The sequence below is a fragment of the Protopterus annectens genome, chromosome 12.part0 (genome assembly GCF_019279795.1).
Source record: "Protopterus annectens isolate FY-2018-M chromosome 12.part0, PAN1.0, whole genome shotgun sequence".
In the NCBI taxonomy this organism is placed as follows: Eukaryota; Metazoa; Chordata; order Ceratodontiformes; family Protopteridae; genus Protopterus; species Protopterus annectens.
In genome coordinates this window covers 1,094,052,576-1,094,073,787 of record NC_056746.1, presented here as the reverse complement: position 1 = coordinate 1,094,073,787, position 21,212 = coordinate 1,094,052,576, and the positions used below count along the sequence as shown (strand labels likewise).

The 21,212-nt window shown below is 42.3% G+C and overlaps 1 protein-coding gene across 1 annotated transcript in view; it reads left to right on the top strand.

Annotated features, from left to right (window-relative positions):
• The window catches only part of L3MBTL1 (L3MBTL histone methyl-lysine binding protein 1), a 2,277,156-nt gene that overhangs the window by 172,543 nt on the left and 2,083,401 nt on the right, over positions 1–21,212 (top strand). The window lies entirely within an intron of this gene.

The following is a 21,212-nucleotide window of genomic DNA, read 5'->3' as shown; positions in this document are numbered from 1 at the left end:
TCCTATACCCTATAACCTTTACTCAAAGAATTGTATCCTACTCTGATTCTACTAAAGTGTCATTATTTAAAGTAAAAAAAAATCAAATATACTGATTTCAAATAATGATAAATGATGGTTTGAAAACTATAGATAATTTGATATATGAATTTGGATTAGATAAGAAACTATGGTTAGTGTTACAAGTATATAGGCAGTTCCTTTTAAAATCAGATCAATGTCTCCTACAATCAGAAAATATGTTCCTAAGCTGCTAAATGACTTGGTAATGACTATTCAACATAAATTTATTATTAAAGGTAAACTATCACATATATGCAATATAATTAGAGAAGAAACATATAGTTGTCCAGAAAGTTTTTGGAACTACTTCATTACAATTAATAAAATATATTGGAATCAGCTAGTAAGTCCACTTCACCACTTAAATGGAGGTTATTTATGTGGAAATTTATATATAGGTAATTTTTAACACCACTTATAATGAGTAAAATAAACAGAATGGATAATTTCTTTTGGAGATGTAAACAAGAAAACATGCAGACTGGGCACATATGTTTTATGATTGTGTTGGTTTAAAAAACAATTGGGGAAAATGTCAATAATTTATTACAAGCCATATTTTCTGACAACTTTACACTCTCCAAATCTATGGTCCGCTTTAATACACCAATGCCCCAGTGTGTTACAAAAATTAAGTTTCCTTTGGTTTGGTCAATTTTAACTGTGGCTAGAAAGGTCATAACTAGAAACTTGATATCTGATACTCCTCTCTCTTTTAATGAAGTTATAAAAGTTATTACCGAAGTTTGTCATTTGGAACTATTGACAATTAAAACAAGACCCCCCAGGAAAACATTTTCATGTAGTATGTGGGATAATCTACAGGATTTATTAGAAAAATAACTTGTTTATACGTGAAAACATTAATATTTACAATTTTAAAGTACTGCATGCAAGTGGATGTTTTTTGTAAATAGTTTACTTTTGTTGTGTTTTAAATTTTATTCTTTATCAAATGTTAAAATTATGTAAAAATTATATGTGTATCTTGCTTATATGCAAAATCAAATAAACTTGTTTTCCAAAAAAAAAAAAAAGGAATTTAGGACCGTGGACATCCCACAACTGTGTAAGTATCAACTACAGAGAGTACTTGTAAGACTTAAAAGCTGAAAATAGGCAAGACTAGTATTCATAATGGCATTCTGTCCTGTTTTTTTTCACAGCTGCCATGGACTTGAAGGCAAATGTAAGAACCCATGAGGCTAGATTGGCGAGGATGAGGGAAGCATGTGGTATGTATGCAGCAGAAGAGTACTGTTCCTGTAGCATTAAAAGTTAAAGATGGTTCTTTTGGTGTTTTATAGAGTTGTATTAAATTGAGCATGCATATCTCAACTGTAAAAGCAAGTATGCATGCATTAGTCTGTAGCACAAGCCAAGAGTACTATATTAGACTTTAGCTGGTGATTGTGGGTTCAAGGCTCCAGAGAGCACCCCTGCACTACCAGGCTATAACTCATACCACACTTTTTGGCCATGTAACCTGGACCAGAACACCAAAGGTGGAGGTGTGTCCATATTCATTAAGGATATCCACACATCCAGGCTAGTTGCTCAGCATAATGCATCCGAGGTTATCCAAGTGCAACTAACTCTGGGCAAAACTGCAGTCCAAATTGTAGCTTGCTACAGATCCCCACCATGCCCCAGGATTCCCACTCCTCTTTTCTTGATATACTGGAAAATATTAGGGTTCAACCAAACACCCTAATAATGGGCGATTTCAACTACCCCACCATTAACTGAGAAAACTACTCATGTACCAATTCCTTCACTCAACGCTTTCTGGAATTCATAAATTCCAATGCCCTGGATCAACTTATCCACACCACCACCAGGGGCAACAATATCCTAAACCTAGTCATTACCAACATGAGTGACTGGTGTTCCACACCAGAAGTCAACTCCTCGTTAGTCCGATCCAACCATAAGCTAATCACTTGAGATATCCACATCCCGCCTCTACCCCCCATTAAGGAAACCACGATAAAAAATTTCTCCAAAGCCAGCTTCATGCTTCTTAAGCCAGAAGAGTCGAACTTCAGGACACCCATGCAGATGGACAATACAGTTATGACTGCTGAATCCTACACAGATGCACTCTCTAAGCACTTACATGAGTGCATGGATCGTGCTATCCCAAACAGAACCAAGACGCTATCCTCCAAAAAAGGAAGCCAATCTAGTGGTCCCCTGCCATAAACAAACTGTACAACAGAAGAAAGAAACTGTTACAAAAGAGAGTGAAATCCCATGAGTGGAGGAGCTCCCTGGTCAGCCTCATTAAGAAGATGAGATTCCTTATAAGATTCTCCAAAGCTAGCTACGAAAACAAAATCACCACTGATTCTAAGGGCAACCACAAAGCATTCTATAGCTATGTCATGAATCTCAATGTCAACACCCAGATCTGCTCTGAGTTACATCACAACGGCACGAAAATTACAGAACCAACTGATATTGCCAACATCCTGGCAGATAGGTTCAGTGCTAACTTTACCCCCCTCTCACCCCGTAAAGGGCCCATATCTATATAGGAAGAATGCAGAGTCCCTGTAATCACAACTATGCAGGTAAAAGCTGCACTCTCTAAAGTCAAAAACACAGCATCCATGGGACCGGACAACATCCCAGGCTGCGTTTTACATGAACTTCAGAATGAACTGGCTCCCCACCTAAGCACCGTGTTCAGTCATAGCCTCACATCAGGCTTTGTGCCCACTGAATGGTGCACAGCAACAGTTATCCCACTCCACAAAGGGAGAGCCACCACTGATCCCGGGAACTATCGTCCTAGTAGCCTGATGAGCCTGGTCTGCAAGGCCATGGAACGTATCATCATGGAACTCGTAAACAATGACATTGGTAACCTCCAAACTCTGGACCCCACCCAGTTCAGGTTTGTGAAAGGCAGATCATTTCTCCTGAACCTGATCGACTTCTTTGAGGCAGTCACCAAAGTCGTAGATGAGGGTAAGGTGGTTCACACAGCCTATCTTGACCTCACCAAGGCCTTTGACACCATCCCCTATTCTGGAATTTTAGCTAAACTCACTAAACTAGGTATAAATCTGTATGTCCAAATAGGTGGTGCAAAAAGTGCTCTAAATAAAACAAAGTAAATAAGAAAAGCACCAATGTTGCGAGTCCACAATAATATTTAATGAATTATAAAAATGAAAAAACGATGTTATAAATCCGTATGTCACAAGATGAGTTCCAACTGGCTCACTGACAGAACCCAGACTGTAAAAGTTGCAGACTCCAATTCTGACTTCAAACCAGTGACAAGTGGAGTACCACAGGATTCAGTCCTGGGACCTCTCCTGTTTGGTAGCTACTTCGCTGAAGTACAGGCTAACACAGAAGGCCTCTCGCTAACGAAGTTCACAGATGACTGCAAACTAGGAGCCATAGTCGAGTCCCCAAATGATGTGGACATCCTACAGAAGGGCCTCACTGAGACATATGCCTGGTGACAGAACCATGGCCTCAAGCTCAGTGCCAAAAAGTGCATTGTCATCTCCTTTGGTAAAAACTTTGTACCCATGAATTACCACATAGACAGCAGTCTACTTAACACCGAATGTGTGATAAGAGTCCTTGGGACCCAGGTAGACAGTAGTCTCTCCTTTGATAATCACATTGCCACAGTAGTCAGGAAGTCCTTCTATGTGGCACACCTCATCGCAAAAGGGTTCTCATCCAGGAAAAAAGAGGTCATTGTTCCCCTCTACTCGACTCTCATCAGACCCATTATAGAGTACAATGCCCCTTTTGGAATGTACCTCACAAGACATCTGCAGCAGCTGGAAAGGCCACAGAAGTACCTCACAAAGAGGATTACTGGCCTCAAACAGATGCCCTACACTGACCGTCTCAAAGAACTCCAGCTTTACTCTGTAGCGTATTGCCTACTCCAAGGTGATCTCTGCCTAACATATAAAGCTATGTCACGCCCAGAGCTGTTGGACATGCTACACCTAAAGAAATCCCAATCCCTCCGAGCTACACGCTCTGGGAACCTAAACCTTGTCACCACAATAAACAGGACATGCTGGGGGGATAGATTCCTGTCCCAGAGACTTCCCATACTCTGGAACAAGCCCCATCTATGTCAAGCAAAGTTCCTCATTAGCACTCTTCAAGAAAAATCTTGGCAAGTGGATGGGAAATAGGAAATACACCCCGGGGATCACTTCTGTGGCTCTGTTCGACAGTGGCAAAGGAAAATAACTTTCTTGGGTGGCGTAAACCAGGGAACCTTGTTGACTAGGCTTACTTAGGCCCTTGGGCCGATAATCTAGTACCTACTTATGAACCTATGAACAGTGGCAAACACATGCCCTGCTGTAAACTGTAATATGTATAATTGGAACATGCATATGTGCAATATACACAAATATCAAGGAGTACATGCTGCAATCTGCAGTATAGTGTGCATTTGTTAGGAGCTGTTAGTTTTAAAAGTAAAAGTTTTCTGTTAGGAGGAGATAGTCTTAAAAGTAAAGATTAAGATAACAAGGGTCAAATAATTAGATTAATGCATCGTATGTCACATATGAAGGTACTAATCTTATCTCTTTTTTTTCTCTGACCCCAACCCTTATCTACCGTTTTTATTTGATTTTTATTTTATTTATTTATTTTTATTTATTTTTTTGTTGTATTTTATTGCCTGTCATCAAAATGTGTCTATGTCTTCTATGTGTACCACATCACCTGGGAAATCACAGTGTTTTACAAAATCAGGATGTGTACCTATCCTTAATGAGTATGTATACACCACCTGCATTACGTAGAACACTGTCATTTTGAGGTCTGAATTTGGGGATGGACATATAGTCTGGTATGGCTGTGGTGTTGTCCACAGACTTAAACCAGATGTCCCTGACTGCACACATGTTTGCATAATCCAGGGTGGGGACACCTTCCACAGAGTGGGGTTCAGTGTTGCTATACGCAGCGTGTAGCACCATAACCATGATGTTGTATAAAGATGGTGTTCTCATTGCCAACTTTACCTCCAACAATGCACCTAAGATGCATTATGGAGGTGTCAGCAGCCTTGGCCGGTACGCCATATCTCACGGTGAGAGATGAAGACCATCACTGGTAAAGCACTGATGTCTGCTGAGCAAGGCATCCCAACAGACATGTAGTAGATCACCTTACAATGACACCACATGCTAAGGCAGTTATTGACTTCCATCAATGTCCGTGTGTATGGAGCCATCATCCTAGGTGAGGGTCAACTGCAGCTGAATGCTATAAGCATACCCATGAAAGACACAGACTGGCTAAGCTCAGTCATGTGTCTGCATACAGGCCAGTGACATATGTCCCTAGTTGGACACACCTGCAGGAACTATGATGTCAACATTATGTTAACTGATATTCCGTGATTTGTGGCAATGTGTGGTAAGGCATATTGTGTCAATCCACAGACAGCTATCTGTGATCTTTCCCATATGTAAGCCCTTCACATAGAGATCAGTGTGCCTCATGATGTAATCACCTATGACTAAGAAGTGTGATATTATGTTTTGCCTCTGGTGTTTGAATGGTGAGAATGGTGCATGCAGTATTATGTGTACTGTTCACTCCAGAGGCAGGATTTTCTGAGGTGTCTGTTGTTTGGCAATGTGTCTGGTAAGGAGCTGCACACATGCAGGTGTGTGTTATGTGGGTGTAAGTATTGCAGGATGGGAGCTGTGCATGTTGGCATAATGCTCATTGCCATATGTAGTGGCTGCTGTTGGAGACACTATAGCAGCAAGGTTTGAAATGCAGTCACATCTGCACACGTGTTTGTGTGTCATAGGAGTAGAAGGGTGGGGATACTCCCAACATCTCAGCAGCATACCCTTGGGGCTGACATTATGTTGGCATAATGTCTGTCAAGCAACCAGACAGCATACTGGTTGTTGTATGACATGATGTGGGAACACAGACATGTGCTTTGAGTACATAACTGTACAGTATGACTTGCCTAGGACATGTAGCAGTTGGACACACATTGGCCAAGGGTGGCCAGTCTGCTGCAGTAGGCCTCACTGTCATGTTATGCAGATGTCCACCACTAATCTTTTGGAGGGCAGGATGCAAGACTAGCTGTGAAATTGTCATGATTGTTTCAGCAAGACTTGACATCTTTGTCACTGGACATTGTACAACATATTGTGGAGCTACAACAGTGCTCCTAATCCTCCTGTTGTCATTTCCCTAGTGACATACCATCAACCTTGGAACAGAAGGCATAAGGTATGCAAAAGCCAGCTGAGTGCCCAGGTTGCTAATCAAAGCATCTACCTGGAGAAGGACATGTGAAGCCTATAGAGCCTTTTATGATGTGGGGCAGCTATGTGGATGAACAAACAGGCTGTGTCCTGCTTGTCATCATGGGCTTTGTAGTAATGTTTTGCATGAGATGACAGAAAGAAAATGTATTGGAGCATGGTATCCTATGTGAGAGTGATGTCAGTGAGACCAGCAGTAGTAGTTGCCAGGCACTGGTAATTCCATGGACTCCCATGCTTAACACAGTCCTCACAAGGTGATTGTGTCCTTCCAGTACATACCTCTTGGGTGGTGTCCAGTGTCAGAATACCTGTGTAAAACTCGCACCTTACCTCCACAGGATATAAATATTAAACTTCCCTAACATGTTTATCTGTGCTCTGTACAGACACCTTGGATGACTCTCTTCTTGGAACATGCTGGAAGTAATTGCAATACTTGTTTGCACAAAGGACAGCTAGCAAGTAGTGACAAGCAGTGTCCACAGATCTCTGAGTCATGTGAATGAAATGCCATGAAAGGATTTAGCATGGATACGAGTAGTAACACTGTTGTACAACTGCTGACACTGGACCAAATACTGTTTATTTTGCTGAAGGCCAAATCATGCCTACTGACTGTAACTGGTGGACCCCACTGAGTGTTATACTATGCCATGGATGATGGAAATATGACTCACTGCACCTACCATGACCTGACAAGGTGTTCAACAATACTAGGCCAGCAGGCCTTGCTGGAAACTGTGTTGGTTATCTACAGAGTGTTATGTCAGCTGGTGGATAGGCAAGTGTCTGACAGTCATAATCTGGGAAGATAGCATTGGGAGACCTACACTGCAATGACATCAGTCACCAGTGGATTTCCCCGGTCAATAATTAATGGTGTACCCCTTCTAGTCATTCCCTGTCTGCAGTCACAGCCACTGTCAGTGGTCTCTGACTGACTACATTAGCAGTTGATTGTATATTAGAAGCTGTCGCTGAATCCCACACAGACCCAACAGTTTTCCAGGATGGTCTGAAACGCACATTCAGTTGTTGTCACTGACAAATACTAAATGCCAATGACTGCACAATACTATCTTTTGGGAAGTCATCCACCCCTGGAAAATATTGTAGTGTCCACACGCCACACACAGTTCAGGCATTACTCATGGAGGCATGGACACAGAAAGTAATGTAGCCTTTGACTTTCACTGGTCGGTAAGAAGTGAGGATGCATTCAATTTTGTACAACCTATACAGAAAGGTATGGGATGTAAATCCAAGACTGTCTGTGGCACTCCTCACAGCCATCATTATGTGCAATAGCACCCTTGCTATGTCACTATGCAGGCATATCTTATAATTGTAGCAGCCACACAGGTTCCATGGTACACCAATACACAGTGTAGATAACATGTCGAATGGAGTCCTTGTCAACACTGTACATGTGTAGTCTGTGTCCTAAATGATTTGGAGGGGATGTGTATGGCTGCCATACAGGGAGGTGTCATATCCCACTGTGTACCTACTGCGTATCCATGTCAGGATTAACACGTGTCTTGCTTGTTCTACACACCTACAATATCACTGTGGTATAAATAGTACATGCTGGAGACACAGTAATGTAACACAGACAGTAGACACTATATGAAACAGCCCCCCCCCATGCATTTGAAGCACATGTCTGCTGTGACACACATCATGTTCAGGTTACACAATGGGATGCAGAGCAAGACAATCATAGCTGGTGTTGGACAAATGTCTGTACTAGACACAGGAGATTTGTACAGGTGTCATCTCCATTACCTCAGCTTGTAGATGTCTTAGCTCCTAAAACCCTGTTGACACTTATCAAGTGTATCAGACCTTTTCACAGATTAGGGATGCATGAGTATGCTGAATGATGCCATTGTCCTTGTTAGCCTGGTATACACAGTGCTGTACCTTGCTGAAGACATATTTCTTCTGTGCTGATGTTCCATCCTGTGCTGTGACGTCTGTGGGTTTATTGCCACTGTGTATCCATAGGTGTCCCCAACAGAATCCTGAAACAGAAACAGAAACAGGTCCATAACACACGTTTCATTGTGTAATTATACAGCCGTTACATCATACAACATAAGGTGCACAAAATTATGTGGCTTACTTGTTACAAATGTCAACATACAGTAGCTGTCAGTAACCACTACAAGTGGCATGGCAAAACAACAGTGCATTACACAAGTACATGTTAATTTATATAGTAACCCTGTCCATCAGACACATAGCTTCATTTCCCTGCATCGATGGTGAGGATAGCAGGGATGTGGGACAGGTATCATCACTTGCACAGTGTGTTGTGTGGGGGTGCAGGAAGCCTAGGGTGACCCAAAAGGTTGACAGCATGTGTGTGAGTCAGGAAGGGAAGCAGGTAAGCTGAACCATGGCAATATGCCATCTGTGTCTGTAGATGACCTGCATTTGACAGTGGTGTGTGACTGTGTGCTTGTACACAGACAAGCTTAGTGCTAGCCCTACAGATGTGTATGTTGGACAGCTTTGAACCATACATGGTAGAGATGACAGTTCACTGTCTCTGGCCCCAAACCCGGGAGCTAGCTCTGTCAGGAGTTGCACTGGCACCTCCATGCCCAAGGTCAGATGTGGTGCTATTACCTGATGGTGACTGCTGGGACCATGTCCTCCACAGGAACCCCCAGGACCAGTAGTCCATGGCCTGCCACATATTAGTGTGGACAGCACACTCCCTTCTGTAGTGCTGGATGTACTGCCAGTATAGGAGCATGATTGTGCATGGCCACATGGACTGTCAGCAGATGGGGTTGCTGACCTACGTCCATGAGTCCAGTGTTCAACTCCAACCAGACGTTCTAGCCCAGGCACTTTGCATTCCAAGACAGACACTCTCTCAGCTCACCTTTCCACTGCATCAGTGAACCAATCCAGGGTGTCACTAATGTGGTGGGAGCAGTCATGGATGTCCGACTGCTCTGCATCCGTAACCCTAAGCATACATCTGGAGTTCCATTCAGAATGTGCCTCCATGTCAGCCAGAAACATGTGCCGAGTGACCCATGATGTGACACCTGCAGCAGGTGGTGGATGGACAGCAGGCCTCCTACAAATGCCCCTATCAATCTGCCTGTGTGAAACCTCGCCAGCTGTCTTGCTATGGCCACTGTCTCCACTCACTGGAGCCATAGTTGCCACACTTTCCTGTTCACTGTCTCCACCCTCTGACTGTCCGATATCTGTGGCTTCCGGGGACTGGGTATGTGTGGGCATACTGATTGTGCACGGTGACAATGAGGGCAGAAGAGGGATGCCAACCTCTGGGACATATTCAGCCCCCAAGACCCCCACGTGTGCCTTACTGTGGCTACCAACATCATCAGAGTCTGAAGAGACACTGACATCAGGTTGTGTAGAGGACAGACACCAACCCCCCTGGTCACCTGTGATAGGAAAGGAAACAGCAGTACATTAATACCTGCACCTTTATGCTCTGCAGTACTATGTTGCAATATATGTAAAGCTCTATACACTGTTGTCACTATTACAGACCTGTGAAATCACAACCTCATATAGTAAGAAAAGTGGACATTAATGTTCTCACTAACAGCTGTAGTTACTTGTAAGGAAAAACTCTTTGAGCAGCAATCTCATTGGCAACAATGAGCTACACTGTTGACATTTGTGAAGACTCTGCACAGTTGACACATCCATATATCTCATATTTACAGTAGCTACTGTGTTAATTGTTATATTGGTCAAAATCTGAGCATGACAGTCAAACTGCAGTTAAAACCTTCCCCCAAAGAACAAAGACCTGACACCCACATAAGAGTATGTACACCCTGACATACTGAATGCTACAGTACTGCAATGCTGATCAAACTAAGCTTACCTGCACGCTCCTCTGCCATGGAAACTGTGGCACCCACATCCACAATGTACTGTGTGATGGATGCCTGGAACCTGTTGTGTATGCCTAGATTCACCAGGAATTTGTCAGTAGCTGAGAGTGGTTGTTCCACTGCAGGCCGTCCACCATTGACTCCATGATCCCTGGCTACATCTGCTGCTCTTCTGCATGCTGCATTGATAATGTCTGTTGTGCAGTGCCGAACCTGTTCGTGTCCTGCTCTGATGACCTGTGGCATTCACATTATGGACAAGAACATCCCACAGTGCCACCTGCTGTTCCCTGTTGCACCTCCCCTGGACACTAGTAGTTCATGGTGTTGATGGAGGCCTTCCAGTATTATCCCATTCTCTGCATCTTTGAAAGATCACAGCATCTGGGATACATGTTTCCTGAAAGACAACAACATGGGAACACATGCCAAGTTCACATACGTGGAAGTACAGTATGTAGAGATACAACAAGTACAGAATGGCTGGCAGTATCCACTGCTTGATCACACATGTCATATTCCAGAGTGTGCAAACATATTAAGAGTGTGGCTACAACTAAGATACTAGTGATTCTCAGGTATTTCCATGTGTGCCATGACAGATACTGCTGTATGATCATACAGCCAACACTGGAGTCTATTGTAGTGTGTGCCCTAGGGGCAACCCCCTGATAATATGTCAGAACAACTGTGCCAAACAAATAGTAGTGTGCTATTACAACCACTATAAAGGGACAGTCCTACGAGACCAGTGTGCCACATTGACAGTAGACATTCCACCATTGATGTATTGCACATCCTCTGTATGTGTAACAAATCTGGAGATCATTGAAATGTCATTATCACAGTTCTAAGAAAGGCTTAATGTTGTAATCCCTATTGCCCATAGGTATATTCACACATCTGCATCCTGTTGTAAACAAAAAGGTTACATACCTGATGAAGTGCAATACTCTTCTGTTTATATGTGGTAATATTTAAGTTTTTGCAAACGCGTGTTCTGTGTGAGGAAAGTCTCATACAGAATGGTTCTCCATAGCCAGCTGTTTGCTTTTTTAACATGCTTCTCATTAGCAGATGATTGCCTCTTAACTAATCTGTGATTCTGAAATGCTAATTGCAGCCAACACAGCCAATCTGCACTATCATCAGCAAATGACATGCAACCACTATGCAAGATTCTGATATGTTGTGCTGGACATTACTGAGGTGAGGAGACTACATCATCACAGAGGGTAGGTCTGTAGCAGCAACTATTACATAGAGATGTGTATGCTACAGGTTGCAGCTGCTGCTGCATGTAATAGGCATAGGCAGAGAGTGTGAACACTTTTGAGGGCAAAAAGCTGTAGGAGTAACTGTGGGAGCTGTGTCAGCTTTGTTGTAGAAGCAAAGCCAGAGTGAGGGTACCCATTCCACTCCAGTTAAGGCATCTGTTTAAGGTAAGTATGTTAGGTAATGGTATCACTAACAGAGTATTAGGCAACATGTTTGTTGTGTCCTTGAGCAACATAGGGGATAAGTATAAGAATATGTCCACCATTTGGGCAACTGTCAGGCCATGTGCTCCAGTCTGGCACTCATTTGGAAAGTGTATGCTGGCAGTCTTGTTACAAGCAGAAACTTCGAATGTGTATGTTAGTTGTGCAGCTGTGTTAATCTGCACTGTGAGTTTGAAAGGATTGTGTGGTGCACTCTGATATTAGTGGCCCTCATTTGCAGTATCTGAGTTGAAATCCTTTGTGAATGCATATTAATGCATGATGTGACACTTTATATGTACTTACTGTTTTGCCACAGGAATATGTGAAGTGTGTTTATATCTGCAGGCCTGTAACTTCCATTACTGAAAAGCAGACATTTCATTTGAAGTGCATTGTGTGTATAAAGAGTGCATGACTTGGTCATTAATTGCTGGCTTCACAATAATGTGATTTAACTGCTACACACATCTGGATTTGAACAAAATGTACTGTTTGCAAGGGGTTTAACAGACTGGGCTACTGAGTCCCTGCTACAGCAGGTGTATTTGCAAGATATAAATACACACATACAGGCTGTGACATACTTTTTTACATCCAGCATTATGTGCATGGCTTTATATGGATATATTTCTGCAGCAGGGTCCCAGTTGAACATGTATTTTTCCATTAATGTCTTAGCAGGTGTATTTCTCAATGCTGCTGGTAAAAGAGCACATTTACCAGCTATCACATTCACTATTATGTGTTTATTATGTGTTTGGCTTGCTAGCAGTGTAGTCTTGCACCGGAGTGCAAGGTACACTCTCATTTTTTCCATTACTTTTTACTCAAGTTTGCATGATGAGGTGTGACACGGTGCTCCACTGAAACATGCTTAATGACTGTAACTTGCAATTGTTATGTTTCGCTTAAAATACTTGTTTTAATTAACAGCTGTGTAGTGTGGCAGGTTAATGCAATGGTCTGCAGGTGTGATGGTCTTGGGTTCAGAATAGGGGACAGGTGTTTATTTTGCACGTGTTTATTATGATTTAAAAACACATATTTATCAATATTATTACATTTAGCTGAGCTTAGCAAAGCTGTGCGATGCAGTGCGTTGCTGAGCATCATGCTAAAAATATATAAAGAAAAAATGGGGAGATAGGAAAGTGGTGAATGGGGTGCAAGCAGGGGGAAAAACATAGTGAAAGGCAGATAGGTATGTGCAGGAAGGGTGTAGGAAAGAACCATAGCTATACATTATTCATTTCTTGTATAGTAACAACTGTGCACTTTGACAGAATTTGCAGATGACTTTGGACTCTCACCCCCAGAGAAAGGGGTGACAACATAATTGTGTTGTTAAGCCAATTGGACCAAGTTATGTGTGTCAAGTGGACACGTGTGAAATGGAGAGCTATGTATTGGACAATATTTTTTGGGACAGGTGTCCATTTTTTTTTTTTTTTAAGGTGAGAGTGGAACGTTGGGGAAGGGACATAGGTACCTGTGGGGGAGGTAAGTTGGGTAGGTAAGGAAGCTTCTGCAGAGACAAGACAGCAGACAGGGTGGTGTGTGACACATAAGAGGAGGTGAACACCTTGGATGCAGAGGGTGTTGTGGAATCTCAGTCCAATGTACCTCCACAAGGTAGCAGCATGACTCACATCCCCACTCATGGGACTGTTGGAACTGCTCCTTCACTGCCCAGAGGGAGGCAGTGGTAGAGGTTGGGATCTGGGGCAAGGCTTCGCCACCAGGGTGGCCAGCATGTTCTTCATCCAATGTAAGCGTTGTTCAAACCCACTCATGACTATCCCATGCACCAAATATGGCAGTTCATCATGGGTGATAACTCTCCCCCCACCGCTCCCAGAGGGGGGGGCCTGTCCCCTTCCCATGGGGAAGTACTACCCGATGCCACAGATAGTGCAGGGGCAGCAGAGGGGGCACCACCAGGCTAGGTTTCAGATGTGCTGGGACCTGGTGCCACGGCAGGAGGAGGCAAGGTAGGCGGATCATGAGGAACCGGCTGACCTAGATGTGCTGTAGTAAAGTAGTTAGAACAATAAGTTAAGGTTTGTAATAACCAAACCAATGTAAGAATTAATAGAATGGAACATAATATTTATTAATTCAAAGACATATTATGGTATATTATGTGTAACACAACATTAAGTAACATAACAGTCAGTATGTTAACAGCAAGCCAGTATAAATTAAACCATAAGGCCAACAAAACAGTTAGTTTAACAAAATATGTTAATATTGAATCATAATAATAAGTAACAATAATTAAATTTTAACAAAAATATAGTTAGTTTAACAAAATATATTAATATTAAATCATAATAATAAATAATAAATTAAAGTTTAACAAAATATAACAAAAACAAAAAATGAACAAAATATAGTTAAGTTAACAAAATATATTAATATTAAATACTAATAATAAATAGCAATAATAAGGAAGAGAAGGGGTGGGGAGAGGGAGAAAAATATACCATTAGTGACATCGTAGATGATATCCCTGAAAACACTGGTAATACATACTTCTGTAGGTGTGTAGTGTCAGTTGTGAGTACAGTGACTACAATTCTTCTATAGCTGATGTAGCACGTACATACCTCTCAAGCTGTTAGCATGACAGTATAGGCCAAGCACTAACAAATGCAGGTACACAACTACACAGAACAGTTTCACATAATGTGGACTTATATAACTACCAAGATGTTCTGTAAACAGATTTGGTAATACATTGCATTCCAGGTAATCATTTATCTGGTAATCATGTGACAGACAGATTAGGCAGTTCTATTTACATTACGAAAAAACATGACACTTGAGAAGCATGTTTCTGTACATTAAGTAAATTAGACAGTTGTCATGCCTTTGTTGGCAGGCATGAGTAGAACCCAATAGCTGTGACTGCAGGGGGCATCTGCAAAAATTTGTCAGTTGACTGCAGCAACTTAGAACAGACATGCAGTGAATACAGCCCTACTGCAAACATTAAGACAGATTTATTTAGGAAACCACAATGTTGCTTAAGACTTTATTGGTAACGCTGTTTATTATCTGTTAAGTCTACACACAATATATGCCCATAAAGTGGGCTACCTCACCCACATACCATTTTTTCCTGCAGTGGGAGGAAAAGAGAGCATTATGTGACTGACATTGGCCTGGAGACAGACTTGAACCGTAGTATGAATTGGGCAATACAGCCGTTACAGTTTTACACTTAACTGCAGTGGCATTAGAACAGACATGCAATGAATACAGCCCTAATACAAATATTAAGAGAGATTTACTTAGAAAACACAATGCTGCTGAACACTTTATTGGTACTGCTGTTCATTATCTGTGAAGTCTACACACAATATTTGCCCCTAAAGTAGGCTATCTCACCCATATACCTTTTGTTCCTGGGGTGGAAGGAAAAGACAGCATTATATGACTGAAATTGGCCTGCAGACAGTCAGGAACCATACTATGAGTTGAACAAGACATTTTTCAGGCAATTAGATTTGCATTCTACAGAAGTTACAGTTTTACACTTGACTGGTGCAACCTTACCATATACATGCAATGCATACAGCTCTAGTACAATTATGTTATGACACCACAGTCCTGCTTTACACCTTTTTGCTTACTATTATTGGTATTGTTTATTGTTAATTGCAATACAGAGTTGTTATTGTTCATTTATTGCACTACAGTTCTAATTGCTCATTTATTGCTCTACAGTTCTAATTGCCCATTTATTGCACTAGAGTTTTTATTGTTTATTCTTTATTACAGTACATTTTTTTATTCTTTATTGGTTATTACACCACAGTTAGCATACTATATCCATACTTACCACACTCACTGCACAACCTGGCCAGGCACCTGGCATGGGACTGAATGTTGCAAGTCCTCTCAGCTGCAGCTGTTGGGAGAGAAGCATACCATTATGCATACCAGTTTTGCACACATTCAGCTTGCATTTTGGTAAAGCAGTAAAAAAAATGCTTGCATATCTGTGGGACATGCCCAGCCCTAGCCTCTTAGACCCAGGTATCCAGAGTTTCCCTCTTTCTACACTTCAGGTTGTTGTAGTGGTGATGACATGGCTCACTAGTGCGAGGGATATCAGTAGCACTGGTCAATTCCCTGGCCAACCGATACCAGACCTCAGCCTTACATTCTGAGCTCTAATAACAGCCCTGCAGCAGCCTAGGTTCATAACTGCTTATCAGGAGCCCAGCAAAAACCCTGGACACCTGCACATCCCATCTGTGCACCTGAAAGCGTGGACCCTCTCCAACACCACCTGGCATACCAGCAGATAAGCCATCTCCAACAAATGGTGCAGAATTTCTTCCTATTGGACTTAATATAGGCTGTTTTCCACCCTTACATGTCATTTAGCAACATTCAAAAAAAGTGCTGCGTTGCTTACCATCACACAAACCAGCTTAGTGGAGCTGAGCATCACCAAAACTTACACAGCTGTGGTTTTAGTGAATCTTAGCAACATGCAAACAATAGTCCTCATTAACCACGTTTAAGCAGTGCTTAGCACTGTGCAGCTCTCCCAAATGTAAAAATATTGATTGTAATTTAAAAGACATTTTATATTGCATTAAATAAATGATATGTGACTTATGAAGCTTTAGACAATCAATCTACCCATTTAGCTACTTAGATAGTATATAAAGTAGTATGCCTTCACATAATACTACTAAGCAACCGCGCCACTCAGCGCAAACAGGCTTAAATGGGCTTAAACATAAGCAGACATACATAATTAATCATATTTGCTTTTTATTTTTAGATGTCTGGCAGGTGTCAACTGTCTATGTGTAAGCACTGCTTGGCATTGCTGCACTCCGCGATGTGCAAACAGACATTAAAAAAAATTAAAACATAAATAAAAAACATAAACATTTAGAAATTTAAAACACAAACTATTAATACACAGCACATTTCAACAGTAGCAGGTAACACTATAGGGAACCTCACCATGTACATAACATCTGAACAGCCATTTCTGCCTTCACGGATTCAATATCCATGTTACTATGCTGTCGCTCCACAGCGTGCCATGAATAATATGCATGGCTCACTGACAAGGGGGGGGGGTGGTGGCCGTGTACATGGGTACATTCTGTGTAGGCTCTAGATGGAGCCTACATGGATTTTATTAAATCCTGGGTTCAGTACTAACTGTCAGGTTTTAGCAGTGTGGCTCACATTTGTACACTGCTTACCTACATGCAAACATGGGTATCTCTCATGTGTATGCACTTTGCTAACTGTCTCACAAACCTTTTGCTTGCTGTACTATGGAAATGTAGATATTATGCTGTACTATTGCTTTTTACTGTCCATTTCCCATGTGTGACATGAAATTACATGTGGAAACATTACAAACTGAGGGCCCTATCTAACAGTATGTCACATATTTACAATACATCCATGTGTTTGCACCCCCCAAACACTGCAGCCCTGGGGTCTCTTTACTTTTTCCACCCATATATCAACCAGACTACAAAATGTAATATAAAATGTTGTGTGCTATGCAATACACATCAATATGATAACATGCAGAACTACAAATATTGATACATACACCTAAAAAAGCATTATCTGGAAGGCTCGTGCAGAAATCAGCATGGACCATATCCACAGGGACATAGGTAACCTTCGACACACTTGACCCTACCCATTTTGGGGTTTATCAAGCGTATATCTTGCTTATTGACCCCTGTGGACTTCTTGGATACTGACCCCAAAGGCCTGGATGAGGGATAACAGGACATAATGCCTATGTTGAGTTATCCAAGGCCTTTGACACTATTCCCCATTCATGTCATAGTAAAGATCTCCCATCTGGGATTTAGGCCATACAGTACTAGATGGATAGCCAATTGACTCAATACAGAGCACACACTCTCAAAGTTAGAGACTGCACCTCCACCACTAGCCCACACACCAGTAGAATACCACAAGGATTTGTGCTGGGCCCTCAACTGTTTGGAAAATACTTCTGTGAAGCACAGGCAACAGTAGATGAACTGTGGCTTGCCAAGTTTGCAGACAACTGTTAACTGGATGCACTCATATAGAGTCCCCCAGTGATGGTAACATATTACAGAATGGTCTGACACAGGTTATTGACTTGTGCCAAACTCATGGACTAAACCTTAAAGCATGCAATTACTTATTGTCCCCTTTGTCAATGACATACCCCTGCTAATTATGATATACATAGCACCCCCTAAACTCAAATGCAGTGTTGTGAGACTTGGGAACACATGTTTATAGCACTCTGCACTTTCATCACTATGTGGCCATAGTGGCGACACACAGTCTACATTGCATACATCATACATATGGACATCACATCCGAGACCAGGGTAATCATACTTCTACTGTACTCCACCCTTATTACACCAGTAATGGAGTACAATGCTCACATTTGTCTGTATCTCAACAGATACCTGCAGCAATTGGAGAAAACACAAAGCTATGCTTGGGAGAATTCCAGGCCTCCAAACATGACATACATGGAAAGACTGACATAACTGTCATTGTATTCTGTATCATGCAGGGTGCTGAGAGGTGACCTGTGCCTGCCCTGCAGAGGAGTGTCACACCCTGCCTTTCTGGAAATGATGGACATCTGCAGTTCAAATGGGACCATAATAATTTGCCCTAGGGCTCTCAGCCTAGCCTGTTATATAAACAGAACATGCTGATGAGACAGATATATCCCACAGTGATTCACACTCCTCTGTAATAAGCTCCCACTGCATGTGAAGCAGTGCTCCTCAATGACCCTGTTCATGCATAATCCTGGTTGAGTGATTGTAAAGTCACCTCTGGGCTGGCACCTATGTCCCTCATGGGCAGAGCCAGTTGGTGCTGCTCACAAACTCGCTCTGCTAAACACAACCATCCAACTATGCTTAATAAGGGTACTTGTGTTTTTGCACAGCTAGGCTTCTAAACACCATAGTGCTATTAGGCTAGTGGCCTCATATGAACCTATAAAGCTGTGTGTCTGTGCAGGCCTCCCAGCCTTTCGTACCCCACATGTCCTGCTGAAGTCATCTACTGTAAGTTCACCTGCACTCTTGTATAAATCAGACTTGCGCCGTGGCACTTGCATAAAGTACTGGGTTCTGTTCTCCAATGACATGGATTGCCAGTATTTTGATACTTGCACATACCTACATGTCCATTTCATGCAGGCCTCTCAACTCATTTTCTCACACATGGCCTGCTGATTTCATCTACTATAAATTCACCCATAATCCTACATAAATCAGACTTGTCTTGTGGTGCTTGGATAAAGTATTGGGTTCTGTAGTCTGTGTACTTAGGTGGAAGTTCTGTTCTCACTGCAGTCGACGTTGTGTGTGTGTGTGTGTGTGTGTGTGTGTGTGTGTGTGTGTGTGTGTGTGTGTGTGTGTGTGTGTCTAGACAGCAGAGCAGAAGTGTGTATCCTACAGTTACTTCTCCAGTGACATGTTTTGCCAGTATTTTGATACTTGCACATGCCTACACATCCATTTCATGCAGGCCTCTCAACCCCTTGTCTCCCACATGGCCTGCTGATTTCATCTACTATAAGTTCACCTGTACTTCTTTAAAAATCAGACATGTGCAATGGCTCTTGTGTAAAGTACTGGGTTCTGTAGTCTGTCTACTTAGGTAGGGGTTCTGCTCTCATTGTAGCTAACGTGGTGTGCTTGCACAAGTGTGCATGTGGTGTGTATGTGTGTGTGTGTGTGTGTGTGTGTGTGTGTGTGTGTGTCTAGATAGCAGAGTGGAAGTGTGTATGCTACAGTTACTTCTCCAATGCCATGGATTGCCAGTATTTTGATACTTGCTTAAGCTCACACATCCATTTCATGCTGGCCTACTAACCCCTTGTCTCCCACATGGCCTGCTGATGTCATCTACTGTAAGTTCACCTGCAGTCTTGAAAAAGTCAGACTTGTGCTGTGGTGCTAGCATAAAGTACTGTGCTCTGTAGTCTGTGTAATTAGATAGGTAGGGGTTGTGTTCTCACTGCAGTCAACTTGGTGTGTGTGTGTGTGTGTGTGTGTGTGTTGTCTGTGTCTGTCTGTCTGTCTTGACAGCAGAAATGTGTATCCCACAGTAACTGCTCCCATGGCATGGATTGCAGATGCCTACATATCCATGTCATGCAGCCCACCCAACATTTTGTCTCCCACATGGCCTGCTATCATCTACTATAAGTTCACCTATGGTCTTGTAAAAGTCAGACTTGTGCCTTGGCGCTTGCATAAAACACTGTGGTCTGCAGTCTGTGAACTTAGGTAGGGGTTCTATTCTCACTGCAATCAACTGTGTGTGAGTATGTGTGAGCTGTTGCTTGACATTACAGAGAACATTTTACACCAGCATGTGGGACACTTATATTCTCCTCAACAGACACTGTTGATGTCATCAGCTATAAATTGTTGTCTGAGACACTCCAAGTTGGACTTGAGCTGTGGCGCTAGCGTAAATTACTGGGTTCTGTAGTCTGTGTACTTAGGTAGGGGTGCTATTCTCACTGCAGTCAACTGTGTGTGTGTGTGTGTGTGTGTGTGTGTGTGTGTGTGTGTGTGTGTGTGTTTGTGTGTGTGAACTGTTGCATGACATTACAGAGAGCATTTTACACCAGCATGTGAGAGACTGTTATATTTTCCTCAACAGGCACTGCTGATGTCATCAGCTATAAAGTGATGTCTGAGACACTCAGAGTCAGATTTGAGCTGTGAATGTTGCTTATAGTACTAGAATCTGTAGTCTGTGCACTTAGATAGAGGTTCTATTCTCACAGTCAAGTCAAGTGTGTGTGTGTGTGTGTGTGTGTGTGTGTGTGTGTGTGTGTGTGTGTGTGTGAGCTCTTGCTTGACATTACATGGAGCATTTTACACCAGCATGTGGGGCACTGTTATATTCTTCTCAACAGACACTGCCGATATCATCAGCTGTATCACATTTTTGGATATGCAGTACTCCAACCAGGGCAGGATAAGAGACAGGCCTGGAGGCCAGGCAGAAGTCACCTCCTCCTGTATAATAAATATTACAATGACATGGCTTTTAATCTATCCACATACATGATGGCATGGTTTGTAGGTGCTGTGTTATCTTGCTGAGAAAGCCCTATGATGTCTCCAGCTGCTAAATGTGTCTGGTGAGGTACATGTAAAAAAGAGTATTATATTCTATTAGTGTTGTAACGAGGTTTGACTACAGTGCTGCCGTACAATCCTAAGGTCTCAAAATGATGGAATTATTTCTGATATAGGCTTTCAGTAGCAGTGTGGACATTTGGTGGTCAGCATTCAGATTGCTATCTATATATGTTCCCAGTGCATAGCAGGACTGTTGTCAATGCTGTGATTAACACGAAAATCCACTTTTCAGATGGGGAACATTACAAACATACATTTCTGCATTTATTT